The sequence below is a fragment of the Pagrus pagrus genome (assembly GCF_965226575.1).
Source record: "Pagrus pagrus genome assembly, chromosome: 17".
Taxonomy (NCBI): Eukaryota; Metazoa; Chordata; class Actinopteri; order Spariformes; family Sparidae; genus Pagrus; species Pagrus pagrus.
In genome coordinates, this window is record NC_140201.1 from 1173330 (window position 1) to 1184924 (window position 11595).

Consider the following 11595-nt stretch of genomic DNA (forward strand, 5'->3'; position numbering starts at 1 on the left):
AGCAGCTAACATCAGCTAGTTTTGCTCTTTTTTAATGTAAGCTAGATGGTAAAAATGAAACGTCTTTGTACAACACTGTATTGTTTTTAATGATATAAAAGATGACACACCTCTATATTGGGATTTCATTTCCTCCTCCTCTTTTCTCCATTTTCGAAACTGGGCGCCTGAAGGCTCGGACCTTGAAATGTAAAAATAGAAAACTTATAACCTGCCTCTTGACATCTGTCAGTCAGGCCTGCCGCTCTCTCTCCTCTGACCGCAGATGTAACGCCCACTTTCAGCAATTTTTCACACAATTTAATCGACGTGTTGATCTTTTAAAAACTTCACCATGATCCTTTAGCCACTAATGAAAACGTAACAAAACAAATTCAGTTACAAAAGAAGACTCAAAATACTTTCTCCATCACAGCTTCTCACCATACACTCATATATAACCACTATGAGACCCTAGTTTGTGTGTAGTTTGACAAATGTTTGATAAAAAGTACAACTTATAATGTCTCATTACTCTAAAATAAAGTGTGACCAATGTCACTAATCATTGTCAAAGAAGGTCAAGTTACCAAACTGGAAAGTCTGAACCAAACTGTCCACAAATCACTGGATCACTTTGCTCCTAAAGCTCTCAGTATCCTCTACATGTCAGTGTGTAAATCTGTAGGTCAGTGCCTTCAGCAGTGAGGAGGAAACAGGCTGGTGTGTTGAGGACAGCTACACTTCACTGACTCTGTGTGTTTGCATATGTGTCCTGCCTCTCTGCTCCCAGCCGTTAAGAGGCCAGTGTTGATCAGTGGCTGTCCAGGCCTTTCAGAGCCACTGACACGCCGGCAGCACAATGATGATGTCACTGGTCCTACTGCTGGCCACCCTGGGGCTCCTTGTTCAGGGTGAGACTCTCTGCTGAAAGCTTTGCTTCAGGATGCGACCAGGTTCACCACAGTGATGTTCTGCTATGATGGAGAAACACTGAAACAAGCAGCATGGACCTTCTTCCATCTGTTCTCCATGTTAAAGAAATGATCCTCTTCTGTTTGGATGTTGATCATCTTTCTCCAAACTGGATTTGTCTCAATAACTCTTCTCCTCTTTTTCATGTTTTCCAGGTTCATCAGGAGAAATCATCCTGACTCAGTCTCCTGGAGCTCAGTCGTCTACTGCAGGACAGACTGTTTCTATCAGATGTACAACCAGTACAAGTGTTAGTGGCTGGCTCCACTGGTACCTTCAGAAACCTGGACAAGCTCCTAAACTCCTGATTTATAAAGCTACAACCCGTCAGTCTGGAGTTTCAAGTCGCTTCAGTGGCAGTGGATCTGGCACTGACTTCACTCTGACCATCAGTGGAGTTCAGGCTGAAGATTCAGGAGTTTACTACTGTCAGCAGGGTTCCAGCTACCCGCTCACACAGTGAAAAAGCGTCGTACAAAAACCTCCCTCAGCTGGAGAGGAACTGATCTGACTCAACAGCTGCACTGACACTAAACAACAGAGGTTTCACTACAAAAATGTCATCAATAATAATCACTTTGAACATTTTAACACTAAATATACTGTATTTAATCCACAAAGTTCTGCTTTTTACACTTTTAGTAAAACAGGGACTGAAACATTCTTCTGTCTGTAGATGCTAACCTCTGCTGAAATACTTCAGCTCTAAAGTTTAATAACATGTGGACACTAAAATTATCAATATGTTTTTAATCTTCTACCATTTTTCATAGAAAACCAAATACTCATTAGTTAAAGTATAAAATTGAATCTATAAAACACCTGGTTTCATTCAAGTTGGAAAATTATTAATCATGTCAATATGACACTTTAGTCATGTTTTGTGTTTTGCATTTCAACAAAAAAGTTTTATGATCAAAACAAAAACATTTGTGGAGTATGAAATTCAGCAAGACTTTTATTTGTTGCTTTTTCCATCCTTCATTAGTCTCTGTGGTTGAAGTTTTTAGCAGAAGCAGCATATAAATATTTTGTAGGTTAAATTTGTTGATCACACTCATTTTATTTCTCTCTATGTCGATGATATCATGCTGTTGTTTTCAGATTTAGGATGTTTTTCAAAATGATTCGAGGTTTACTTAAAGGGTAATGCATTTCCTTTGGATACACTCAAAACAACGAGTCTTTAACATAATTTCACAGCAGTAATAAGAGATGATTGGAGGATTTTAATTAAATTGTTCCTCCCATTAGTTTTTGATGAATTTGTATTATTACAGACAATTCTGCAGCGACTACAACAGAGATGTTTTTTTACAGTCCTGAAGGTATTTTATTAATTATGAAAACAAGTCATGAAGTTATACTACTGCCATCACTGGTTTGTCCTGATTAAATTATAATTATGAGATTTGTCTGAGTTTACAACCTCCTTTAATATTCAGTGTATTTGGCTGCACATGATGTGATCTCACACATTTCTTTTAAAATCATCACAGGGAAATGAGACTTTTTTTCCAGCTCAGTGTTTCTCTGGATTTAATACAGTCACTGACACCATGAAGGTAAAATCATTCAGACACTTTGATAATAATAAACATGAAAACAGCTGCTTTGATCAACACGTCTTTATTATGTGGAAACAGTGAAATAATATTGAGACACAGCAACAAGCTGGTAAATATTGCTGCTGAAACATGTCAGATGAAAGAGAGAGATAGTTACAGAGTGCAGACTGAGAGCAGTAGCAGAGTAAAACCAGCAGCAGAGTCCCAGTGAGTCAGGTCAGGACTGGGAACACTGGTCTCTCCTCAGTGTCTCTGTGACTGGAGTCTGGGAGCCCTGGGTGGCCTCACAGGTCACAGAGCCCACCTTCCTCCACTGGTCTGCAGGGAGCCTCAGGGTGCTGCTCCAGCTGTAGCGGCCGTCGCTCTCCAGCACCCCGGGGCTCCTGCTCTCCTCCCAGCTGCTGCTGCTGCTGCTGCTGCTGCTGCTGCTGCCGTCCACCTTCCAGGACAGACTCCAGGCTGAGGGGAAGCCCTTGTTGGCCAGACACATGAGCGTGGCCTTCCCCTGCTGCAGCTCCTCACTGGAGGGGGGCAGCACCGTCAGGGCGGGACGGACATCACCTAGGAGACACCAATCAGCTTAGAGGACAGGGACCACACAGCAGTCAATCAAACTCAACCTGGACACCTTCACTGTGTGAGACATGATTTAGTCCTTTAAGGAGTTTCTGTCAGAGGGTTTTTCTGCTCCACCAGTCACTCACTCACACATGGTTTCACTTCCCTTTAAGAAACCTCTCATGCATATCAGCACACAAAGAGTCCTCATATGAGCTGAAACATGTCAAACTACACTGGAAATATAAGAGCAAAGACTTTCTCATCAGAATCATCCAAAACCTGAACTATATGTGACTTTAAAATATTTAGTGGACACAAACACAAAAACAGAAGATGAACCGACTACAATCAAATGTTCTACATGTGGATTTTTTAAATCCTCTTTAATACTGTTATCATCGAGGTGGAAAACAAACAATTCATCTTGGAAAACATTTGAAACAGTTTTATCTTTTCTACACTTCAAGCTGTTTAAATTTCAGTTTGACAGGAACGTGTAAAGAAATGTTTAGTAAAGCTGCTCTGAGTTAGCCTCCATGATAAAGGAGGAGAATTAAAACATGACGACTAAAAGTGTCAGAATTAAAACAAGATATATTTATCTGCCTCAAACATCCAAAAAATAGGAGTTAAAAAGTAACTTTACAGTATTTTATTTAGTATTTGTGCAGAAACTTACTTCCAAGTTCCAGTCTGGTTCCTCCACCAAAAGTCCACCACAGTGATACAAACTGACTGAGCCGTCGTACAAAAACCTCTGAGTGTAGAGAGACACGGCTCTGACTCTGTCTGACTGAACTCAACCTACAAGATTTACTATTAAAGTGTAAAATAATGATTAATCTTCTGGCTTCATATTTTCTATCTTCATGTTCTTCAATGAGTTTTTGAATTTCTATTTCTGAAGTGAACTTTGTCTCTTAGCAAAAATTATTTGTGCAAAAATGAAACAAATACAGAGAAGAGACTGTTTTCCTTAAAATTTAAAGAAAAAGGAAAAAATCGTGACTGAAATAATAAAAACCTTGAAATATTTGACTTACTTCCAAGTTCCAGTCTGGTTCCTCCACCGAACGTGTACCACAGTGATACAAACTGACTGAGCCGTCGTACAAAAACCTCTGACTGTAGAGAGACACGGCTCTCTGACTTTGACACAAACACACTCAACAAAATCAGTCTGTGATTGTAAAATATCATCAGCTGATATGAAAAGTGACAAAAACACAGAGACACAGATTTACAGAAAACATGTTTTTATTTCATATATATTCATTTTTAAATGAAACTTCATTTTCTCTTCATGTGAATTTAAATTAGACAGATGACATTTTAAAACACAATTTTTTTCGATAACCATGAAGCCAAAATTATGTAAAATTGGTATTAAAATATTTTCTAAACAATACTCTGATAAATTGATTGATTGATTGATTGATTGATTGATCAGCAGCATGATGAGAGTGATCCAAGTCCCTGTTGGAGTCAGTCAGAGCATTTCCATAGAGAGCCACTTTGCATCAGCAGCAGCATGCTCCAGTGCTCTGGGAGAGTTTATAGTCCTGAGAGTTGAACACTGGATGACTGACAGCTGTCCTTCATGACAACAGAAGACACAGAAATCCTCCTCATCAGAAACATGACTTTGACCTCCGTCCTCATCTGGACTCTCCTCTGCTTCACTCAGGGTGAGAAAATCATTTTTCTGTCCTGTGAAAATCATCTGGAGTGTAGCTGAGCTTCACCTCACCATCTCATGTCCAGTGTTTCTTCTCTCTCCTCAGGCTCTGTTGGACAAAATGTTGTCTTGACTCAGCCAGCAGCCAAATCACTGCAGCTCGGTCAAACTGTTTCTATTGACTGTAGGGCCAGCACACAAGTTGCTCAGTACTCTGGCTCTCAATACTACCTGGCCTGGTACCATCAGAAACATGGAGAAGCTCCTAAAGCTCTCATCCACCGAACAACAACAAGATTCTCTGGAATCTCCTCCAGATTCAGTGGAAGTGGAGCAGGGAATGGAGTTGACTTCACTCTGACCATCAGTGGACTTCAGGCTGAAGATTCAGGAGTTTACTACTGTCAGAGTTATCATTACATCAACAGTCAAGCTGTGTTCACACAGTGAAAAAGAGTCGTACAAAAACCTCCCTCAGAAACTGAACTGACTGCTGCAGCTGGAAGCTACTGCAGAGACTGATACACTTCACTGAGGACATACACACACACACACACACACACACACACACACACACACACACACACACACACACTTTTAAAACTTCACCATGTTGCTTTAACCACTAATGAAAACGCAACAAAACACATTCAGGAACAAAAGAAGACTTTGGCGGAAATCAAATGACGTTCTCCGTCACAGCTTCTCACCATACATTCATATATAACCATTATAAGACCCCATGTTCTCACCTGATTAACCAAATCATCAAGAGGAGCCAACCTGGGCCAGTTAATGAGAAAAGTCTTGGCCATGACCTTTGACCTCAGCTTCAAACTGAATAAAAGCCATCTCAACTATATCCATTTAAAGAAAATATGACGACACGGATCAGCATCAGAATCTTCATGATCAGAGACGGACCAAACAGAACCTGGACATCCCTCAAATTTCAGATCGTATATTTTTAAAATGTACAAATTCATATCTTCTGAGGAAAATCTCATCTCTCATCACTGTTTAACTTGGTGATATCTCCTCATTACAAACAAACAAATATATCAAACCTGCTTTTATATCAATGTCACAGTGGTTTTATTTTGAAGTACAATTTCTGTGTCGCTAATGAATCTCTAATAAAGTCTGATAACAGTCTAACAGGTAGGAAATAAAAATGGTCTGTTTTATTTTGCACTACAGTTTTCTTGTAATGTGTCACTAATAAACCTCTAAGAAAGTCGAATAAGGTGCCAACACGATTGTAATTATCAACAAATGATCCTGTAATAAAGTGAAACTCTGTTAAATAAAGCCCAAATAAATGCATCATCCTCTGAGCTCTGTTCTTTGTCTGACCATTATTATTAAAGCACCACATCCGTCAAATTACAGCCTGTGTTGTCTAATGAAGCCATCGTAGCTCCATGTTGGCAGCATTAAGTGTGGTGTCTACAGTATTATCTGGTAGTAAGGGTAGTGTCTAATGAATATGTGTTGGATCTCATATGGTGCTGCAGTTGATTTCTTACTGCATGATCTTGTTTGCAATAGTATATGAGGATCTCCTATTTAATCTACAATTAGAGTATAATTCAGTGTAGTAGTCTAAGTATATACATTTACATTTATACATTACATCGTGATTTAAAAGTTTGTCTATAACTTGGGTATAACTTTGTTGACTGTAAGTTTTTGTCTAATTTGATATAAAATTCAGCTTGCTACGTCTTATTAGTCAGTCAGTGTATAACACTGTTTTTTCACTTTCTATGAAAGACCATATCATTTCTAATTTTCACATAATTTGAAACAGATTATGGCTTAATTTGTTTTATTAGTTTACTGAGGATATAATTGTCTGTTTACTGTCTAATAAAGACTATATTACCTGTAGTTTCTGTCTAGTTTGACAAAAAGTACAACTTATGATGTCTCATTACTCTAAAATAAAGTGTGACCAATGTCACTAATCATTGTCAAAGAAGGTCAAGTTACCAAACTGGAAAGACTGAACCAAACTGTCCACAAATCACTGGATCACTTTGCTCCTAAAGCTCTCAGTATCCTCTACATGTCAGTATGTAAATCTGTAGGTCAGTGCCTTCAGCAGTGAGGAGGAAACAGGCTGATGTGTTGAGGACAGCTACACTTCACTGACTCTGTGTGTTTGCATATGTGTCCTGCCTCTCTGCTCCCAGCCGTTAAGAGGCCAGTGTTGATCAGTGGCTGTCCAGGCCTTTCAGAGCCACTGACACGCCGGCAGCACAATGATGATGTCACTGGTTCCACTGCTGGCCACCCTGGGGCTCCTTGTTCAGGGTGAGACTCTCTGCTGAAAGCTTTGCTTCAGGATGTGACCAGGTTCACCACAGTGATGTTCTGCTATGATGGAGAAACACTGAAACAAGCAGCATGGACCTTCTTCCATCTGTTCTCCATGTTAAAGAAATGATCCTCTTCTGTTTGGATGTTGATCATCTTTCTCCAAACTGGATTTGTCTCAATAACTCTTCTCCTCTTTTTCATGTTTTCCAGGTTCATCAGGACAAATCATCCTGACTCAGTCTCCTGGAGCTCAGTCGTCTACTGCAGGACAGACTGTTTCTATCAGATGTACAACCAGTACAAGTGTTAGTAGCTACCTCAACTGGTACCTTCAGAAACCTGGACAAGCTCCTAAACTCCTGATTTATTATGCTGCAACCCGTCAGTCTGGAGTTTCAAGTCGTTTCAGTGGCAGTGGATCTGGCACTGACTACACTCTGACCATCAGTGGAGTTCAGGCTGAAGATTCAGGAGTTTACTACTGTCAGCAGAGTTCCAGCACACCGCTCACACAGTGAAAAAGCGTCGTACAAAAACCTCCCTCAGCTGGAGAGGAACTGATCTGACTCAACAGCTGCACTGACACTAAACAACAGAGGTTTCACTACAAAAATGTCATCAATAATAATCACTTTGAACATTTTCACACTAAATATACTGTATTTAATCCACAAAGTTCTGCTTTTTACACTTTTAGTAAAACAGGGCCTGAAACATTCTTCTGTCTGTAGATGCTAACCTCTGCTGAAATACTTCAGCTCTAGAGTTTAATAACATGTGGACACTAAAATTATCAATATGTTTTTAATCTTCTACCATTTTTCATAGAAAACCAAATACTCATTAGTTAAAGTATAAAATAGAAACTATAAAACACCTGGTTTCATTCAAGTTGGAAAATTATTAATCATGTCAATATGACCCTTTAGTCATGTTTTGTGTTTTGCATTACAACAAAAAAGTTTTATGATCAAAACAAAAACATTTGTGGAGGATGAAATTCAGCAAGACTTTTATTTGTTGCTTTTTCCATCCTTCATTAGTCTCTGTGGTTGAAGTTTTTAGCAGAAGCAGCATATAAATATTTTGTAGGTTAAATTTGTTGATCACACTCTTTTTATTTCTCTCTATGTCGATGATATCATGCTGTTGTTTTCAGATTTAGGATGTTTTTCAAAATGATTCGAGGTTTACTTAAAGGGTAATGCATTTCCTTTGGATACACTCAAAACAACGAGTCTTTAACATTATCTCACAGCAGTAATAAGAGATGATTGGAGGATTTTAATTAAAATGTTCCTCCCATGAGTTTTTGTTGAATTTGTATTATTACATAAAATTCTGCAGCGACTACAACAGAGATTTTTTTTTAGAGTCCTGAAGGTATTTTATTAATTATGAAAACAAGTCATGAAGTTATACTACTGCCATCACTGGTTTGTCCTGATTAAATTATAATTATGAGGTTTGTCTGAGTTCACAACCTCCTTTAATATTCAGTGTATTTGGCTGCACATGATGTGATCTCACACATCTGTTTTAAAATCATCACAGGGAAATGAGACTTTTTTTCCAGCTCAGTGTTTCTCTGGATTTAATACAGTCACTGACACATGAAGATAAAATCATTCAGACACTTTGATAATAATAAACATGACAACAGCTGCTTTGATCAACACGTCTTTATTATGTGGAAACAGTGAAATAATATTGAGACACAGCAACAAGCTGGTAAATATTGCTGCTGAAACACGTCAGATGAAAGAGAGAGATAGTTACAGAGTGCAGACTGAGAGCAGTAGCAGAGTAAAACCAGCAGCAGAGTCCCAGTGAGTCAGGTCAGGACTGGGAACACTGGTCTCTCCTCAGTGTCTCTGTGACTGGAGTCTGGGAGCCCTGGGTGGCCTCACAGGTCACAGAGCCCACCTTCCTCCACTGGTCTGCAGGGAGCCTCAGGGTGCTGCTCCAGCTGTAGCGGCCGTCGCTCTCCAGCACCCCGGGGCTCCTGCTCTCCTCCCAGCTGCTGCTGCTGCTGCTGCTGCTGCCGTCCACCTTCCAGGACAGACTCCAGGCTGAGGGGAAGCCCTTGTTGGCCAGACACATGAGCGTGGCCTTCCCCTGCTGCAGCTCCTCACTGGAGGGGGGCAGCACCGTCAGGGCGGGACGGACATCACCTAGGAGACACCAATCAGCTTAGAGGACAGGGACCGCACAGCTGTCAATCAAACTCAACCTGGACACCTTCACTGTGTGAGACATGATTTAGTCCTTTAAGGAGTTTCTGTCAGAGGGTTTTTCTGCTCCACCAGTCACTCACACACACATGGTTTCACTTCCCTTTAAGAAACCTCTCATGCATATCAGCACACAAAGAGTCCTCATATGACCTGAAACATGTCAAACTACACTGGAAATAAAAGAGCAAAGACTTTCTCATCAGAATCATCCAAAACCTGAACTATATGTTACTTTAAAATATTTAGTGGACACAAACACAAAAACAGAAGATGAACCGACTACAATCAAATGTTCTACATGTGGATTTTTTAAATCCTCTTTAATACTGTTATCATCGAGGTGGAAAATAAACAATTCATCTTGGAAAACATTTGAAACAGTTTTATCTTTTCTACACTTCAAGCTGTTTAAATTTCAGTTTGACAGGAACGTGTAAAGAAATGTTTAGTAAAGCTGCTCTGAGTTAGCCTCCATGATAAAGGAGGAGAATTAAAACATGACGACTAAAAGTGTCAGAATTAAAACAAGATATATTTATCTGCCTCAAACATCCAAAAAATAGGATTTAAAAAGTAACTTTACAGTATTTTATTTAGTATTTGTGCAGAAACTTACTTCCAAGTTCCAGTCTGGTTCCTCCACCAAAAGTCCACCACAGTGATACAAACTGACTGAGCCGTCGTACAAAAACCTCTGACTGTAGAGAGACACGGCTCTGACTCTGTCTGACTGAACTCAACCTACAAGATTTACTATTAAAGTGTAAAATAATGATTCATCTTCTGGCTTCATATTTTCTATCTTCATGTTCTTCAATGAGTTTTTGAATTTCTATTTCTGAAGTGAACTTTGTCTCTTAGCAAAAATTATTTGTGCAAAAATGAAACATAAATACAGAGAAGAGACTGTTTTCCTTAAAATTTAAAGAAAAAAAGAAAAATTGCGACTGAAATAATAAAAACATTTAAATATTTGACTTACTTCCAAGTTCCAGTCTGGTTCCTCCACCGAACGTGTACCACAGTGATACAAACTGACTGAGCCGTCGTACAAAAACCTCTGACTGTAGAGAGACACGGCTCTCTGACTTTGACACAAACACACTCAACAAAATCAGTCTGTGATTGTAAAATATCATCAGCTGATATGAAAAGTGACAAAAACACAGAGACACAGATTTACAGAAAACATGTTTTTATTTCATATATGTTCATTTTTAAATGAAACTTCATTTTCTCTTCAAGTGAATTTAAATTAGACAGACGACATTTTAAAATAAAACTGTTTTGATTAGAATGAAACCAAAATTCTCTAAAATTGGTATTAAAATATTTTCTAATCCATATTCTGATAAATTGATTGATTGATTGATCAGCAGCATGATGAGAGTGATCCAAGTCCCTGTTGGAGTCAGTCAGAGCATTTCCATAGAGAGCCACTTTGCATCAGCAGCAGCATGCTCCAGTGCTCTGGGAGAGTTTATAGTCCTGAGAGTTGAACACTGGATGACTGACAGCTGTCCTTCATGACCACAGAAGACACAGAAATCCTCCTCATCAGAAACATGACTTTGACCTCCGTCCTCATCTGGACTCTCCTCTGCTTCACTCAGGGTGAGAAAATCATTTTTCTGTCCTGTGAAAATCATCTGGAGTGTAGCTGAGCTTCACCTCACCATCTCATGTCCAGTGTTTCTTCTCTCTCCTCAGGCTCTGTTGGACAAAATGTTGTCTTGACTCAGCCAGCAGCCAAATCACTGCAGCTCGGTCAAACTGTTTCTATTGACTGTAGGGCCAGCACACAAGTTGCTCAGTACTCTGGCTCTCAATACTACCTGGCCTGGTACCATCAGAAACCTGGAGAAGCTCCTAAACTTCTGATCATCCGTACAACAGAGAGATTTTCTGGAATCTCGTCCAGATTCAGTGGAAGTGGAGCAGGGAATGGAGTTGACTTCACTCTGACCATCAGTGGACTTCAGGCTGAAGATTCAGGAGTTTACTACTGTCAGAGTTATCATTCAATTAACAGTCAGCATGTGTTGACACAGTGAAAAAGAGTCGTACAAAAACCTCCCTCAGAAACTGAACTGACTGCTGCAGCTGGAAGCTACTGCAGAGACTGATATACTTCACTGAGGACACACACACACACACACACACACACACACACACACACACACACACACACACACACACACACACACACACACACACACACACACACACACACACACACACACACGATGTTCAGTCCACATCAACAACCTGA

At 39.7% G+C, this 11595-nt stretch overlaps 2 gene segments (V, D, J or C); one reads left to right on the top strand and one right to left on the bottom strand.

Annotated features, from left to right (window-relative positions):
- Positions 1-841: 841 nt before the first annotated feature.
- Positions 842-1417, top strand: LOC311273239 (immunoglobulin kappa variable 1D-12-like). The segment is given in 2 exons: positions 842-893; positions 1110-1417.
- Positions 1418-8782: 7365 nt separating this feature from the next.
- On the bottom strand, positions 8783-10462 carry LOC311273240 (Ig kappa-b4 chain C region-like). The segment is given in 2 exons: positions 10306-10462; positions 8783-9260 (listed from the first exon to the last, which is right to left on the bottom strand).
- Positions 10463-11595: the final 1133 nt, after the last annotated feature.